The sequence below is a fragment of the Priapulus caudatus genome, unplaced genomic scaffold (assembly GCF_000485595.1).
Source record: "Priapulus caudatus unplaced genomic scaffold, Priapulus_caudatus-5.0.1 Scaffold349, whole genome shotgun sequence".
Classification (NCBI taxonomy): Eukaryota; Metazoa; Priapulida; class Priapulimorpha; order Priapulimorphida; family Priapulidae; genus Priapulus; species Priapulus caudatus.
Genome location: NW_014577410.1, coordinates 179,276 through 183,799, shown reverse-complemented (window position 1 = coordinate 183,799; position 4,524 = coordinate 179,276).

Genomic DNA, 4,524 nt, shown 5'->3' with positions numbered 1-4,524 from the left:
GGTCTGCGAATCAAAGAGAATTTAAGATCTACGAATTAATGACAGTCAACTCACTCACAGTACATTCTTATTATGGCTAACCTTAGCCAGTGGGGTGAATCTATTAGCCACGCTACGGACGTGGCTCTTGCTTTTTAGGTCACCGTTTACGTTTTATGCCAATCGAATATAAACAGGGCTTGCCACTGTGCGCTCGGCTGTTCGAGTCGCGTGTTTGTTTGCAGTATTAGTCGGTTTGTTTTTTCACAACACGTCTCGAGGACTTGTGTGGTGATTAGCGCTTATGGCTTGTTATTGTCAATAGTGGTGAAAACAAATAGCGCTAGTATCAACATCTCACGGAGAAATCGGGCAACCATTTGGCGGCTTTGTGCATATTTCACGTGGCAACGGAAAAGTTCAGAAGGTTTAAACAGGAAGTGTGATGTTTATTTTGATGCGAATGTTTTTCTACTACTACTATTACGCAGTCGTCCGTATCAAATAAACCCTTGCCATAGTAAGGTATTTATTTGTCTGCTAATTTAAGAAGTTATGCGTGTATGTATTTGCCAGTACACAGGACCCTGTACATGATCGTGAATGTCGTGCGTGCAGATTGCGTGTGAATGTATGTGCGTGCGTGAGTGCGCGCGTGAGTGCGCATGTGTCATGGTAGAACGTCTATGGAAGTGGGTCCGGCACAAACACACACAAAATTGTCTCTACTCAAACACGCGTGCTCATCTATATATATAAAGTTCTTCAACCGAATTAGTCCGTACTCGCATAACTAGAGAACTCCGCAGCCTAGAGGAAAACTAAAGGTCTGGGAAGTGGTTTTGGCTAAAACGAAAATTAAAAAAAGTTAAAAATTGATAAAAATTTATTCATCAATAGATGGCGGTGCGTACAGATTAACATGGAATCCATAACAACGTGTGAATCCATCGTGTATACCCTTAACGGTGCAGTGGCCTAATTGCTAGAACATTCGTCTCCTACACCGGGATTCCGGGTTTGAGTCCCAGCTGTGGAACTTATTTTCCCCTTTTTTCCCTTTTTCCCCTTTAGTATGTATTATTTTTTATTTTTTATTTTTTATTTTTTATTTTTAATGTTTTTTATGTTTTGATTTCTTATTATTTTTTACTGTTTGGGATAGGATGGCATGGGATGGCATGGGATGGCATGGGATGGCATGGGATGGCATGGCATGGGATGGGATGGCATGGCATGGCATGGCATGACATGGTATGGCATGGGATGTCATGGGATGGGATGGCATGGGATGCGATGAGATGGGTTGGGATGGGATGGGATGGGATGTGGTGCGATGGGATGGGATGGCACGGCATGGAATGGGATGGATGGATGGATGCATGGAGGGATGCATGGATAGATAGATGGTTAGATTTTTTGGGTATTTTCTTTTCAACCAAGCGGTTACCAACTGAGTAACGCCACTGATTTCCCCGGGCAACGCCGGGTATCCCGCTAGTACATAATAAATGCTAAGTGATTTGGGGGAAATGAAATCATTTGTTTGATGTATGTGTTTTTATTTCCTTCGCAACAATCATTCAATTCGTGACGAAATCGACAGTCGAATACATCAGATGGAATTTTGTTTTATTACGTTAGAATATTATTGTTTAAGAATTTGAGAATTTATATTAGGGATTTCTTTTAAAAAACACAATAAATTTGATAAACAATAATGCTCTTGTATTCAATAAAACTACTACAATTGCAAATAATACTCACCCGAATACTCACAGTCAAGCTGATTTGCACATGAATATATTCGTTATGTTTGGGCACATAAAACGCAATATATTAGCTAGAATCGCTTGTTACGATTTACATATTTGAATAAAGCCCTGCAAAATATTTAATAAATACAGATCCTTGCCAATGCAAAACTCCGAAAAAGTCTTTTGACCAATATTGTAATACGATGTATTATGGATTAGTCTTGCGAGAATGTAAACCCCACCGACAGAGCAATCGGTTGTGTACTAAGCATATAAAATATTAACCTCTCTGATTTCATCACGATATCGTAATGGTATATGTCCGAAGGGTCAACAGCAGTTCTTCAATTTCGTTGAACCATGTATGCGCAAATGTGCCGATGGTGATGGTCTATTTCCTGCCACTATATACGTCACGTAGTTACGAAGTCGCCGTAGGGCTGGGTATAACATCTCTCACATTTGGTGCTAGTTTCAGATAAGGTAGCACCAAGTTTACCCAGTCCATATAGATCTGTGAGTAGATGTTTACCTAGCGCTGTGTGTGTGGCTTCTGGGGTGTTTTCACGCGATGTGGAAATGCGATAAAAAGTCTGGAAACCTGAGTCTGAAATCCAGTCTAATCAACGTATAAAAACTTTTACGTTTTTTATGAACCTTAAGAGATTTAATGTTCTGGAAATTGGTCTGTGTGTGTGTGTGTGTGCGTGTGGGGATGACGATAGAGACACAGAGGGAGACAGAGAAAGAGAGAGCGAGAGAGAGAGTGGCATAGAGAGGGAAGAAGACAAGAATGCGAGAAAGAGAAAGAGAAAGAGAAAGAGCGAGCAAGAGCAAGAGAGAGAGAGAGAGCAAAGAGAGATAGATAAAGAAGAGAGAGAAGAGAGGAGAGAGAGAGAGAGAGAGAGAGAGAGAGGAAAGAGAGAGACGAGAGAGGAGACAGAGACAAGAGAGCAGTCAGATGGAGAGGAAGAGACACACAGAGAGAGCGATAAAGACACAGAGGGAGACAGAGAAAGTGAGAGCGAGGAGAGAGAAAAAAGAAAAAGTGAGCAGAGCGAGAAAATAGAGCGTGAGAGAGAAAGCGCGAGCAAGAGAGAGAGAGAGAAAAGAGAGAAGGCGAGAGAGCGAGAAGCGAGATAGCGAGAGCGAGAAAGCGAAAGAAGGGAGAGCAGAGAAGCGAGAGAGAGAGAGAGAGAGAGAGAGGAGAGAGAAGAGTGAGGAGAGAGAGAGAAGAAAGAGAGAGAAAGAGAGAGACGAGAGAGAGAGGAGAGAGAGAGAGAGAGAGAGAGCGAGTAGGGAAGGAACGGGAGCACACACATGCATGCAGCATCGATAGATTTCCAAAGTCGTTAATTCGTTTTGCATCGCATTTCGCAGTCGCTAACCACGGCCATGTTGCCGCTAATTCCACATGTACGCAACGATACGGCGCCACATTCTAATATAATGTCGGTGATTGCGTTTCACAAAGTTAATAATATTTCGTAATCCGGTCGGATTGCGCGTCCGACAATACATCTCTTGATTAGAACGCACGACTATAACTGGACGACGGATGGAATTTTAACGCGATAGCCTTCATTCATTCTGTTTTATTGTCCACCAGTGTTTCAACTATTGCTGTTTCTCGCAATGGCGCGCAAGTGCGTGCGTGCGTGCGTGCGTGCGATGCGTGCGTGCGTGACGTGGCGTGGCGGTGGCCGTGCGTGCGTGCCATGCATGCATGCGTGTGTGATTGTGTTTTCTGTGTGTGTAATATGTGTGTGTGTTGTGTGTGTGTGTGTGTGTGCGTGCGTGCGTGCGTGCCGTGCGTGCCGTTGCGTGTGTGTGTATGTATGTGTGTGTGTGGTGGGGGGGGGGTGATAGAGAAGAAAGAGACCGTGCCGTGTGTGGCAGCGTGCGTGGCATTGCATGTACGGGAATGACAAGCGAATACGCGAGAAAGGATATATAGCCGTGAAAACGCTATTTTCGTGATGTTCTTGTTTTCTGAGCTGTTCACATCCTCGCTGCACCGCCGCGTTTGGGCGGAGGTTTTTTCTTCTAGGCTGAAGGCTAAACAGTGCATTAGTGACTGCAACACGTCCTATGACGGATGCGCAAAGATCTTATAGACTATGAAATAATATACACGCAATCAATCAGATAATAAGGCGAGAGCCCGGCTCCATCGTCACGCACGCCGGTGATGGTATTAGGATTCGCCAATTTGTGATCGACGTATCGACGTGTCGCCTATAATTGGGTTCCGCCGTTGTCGAATGGTAGCTATGGATACGCCGCCAATATCATGAATTGTAGGAAAGATCCACATGTAACCCATAAAATTGTGTAATACACAAAAAACCATGTTAACGTGCATTTATGGTATTTATTGCGCAATTTACTTTTTTCCGGTTTGTCTCGACATTTCCTTTGGCTCGTCGTTCTTTGCCAACCGCGCCCGTCTTGTAACCAAACAGTGCATTCATCAAAAACGAACAAGACGAACGTAACAAGCATCTCGTTCCTCCTTCCCTTCTTTAATTGCATTACCCAGGCAGATACATCCGGCATGACGCAATAACGCTGCAGGCACGGGCAAGCAGTGCGGCAAAATGTGCGTATGCTGCCACTGATCTCTAATAGATATATCATTATATATAATGATCTCTATATACGAGCATCAGTGGTATGCTCGCGCTCTCTCTACTCTGTATAATATCTATCTCATCCCGGCGGGCGCAGCTTTCGCGGCTCTTCTCTCTCTCTGCTCCTCCTCGTCTCTCTCTCCTCTCTCTCCTCT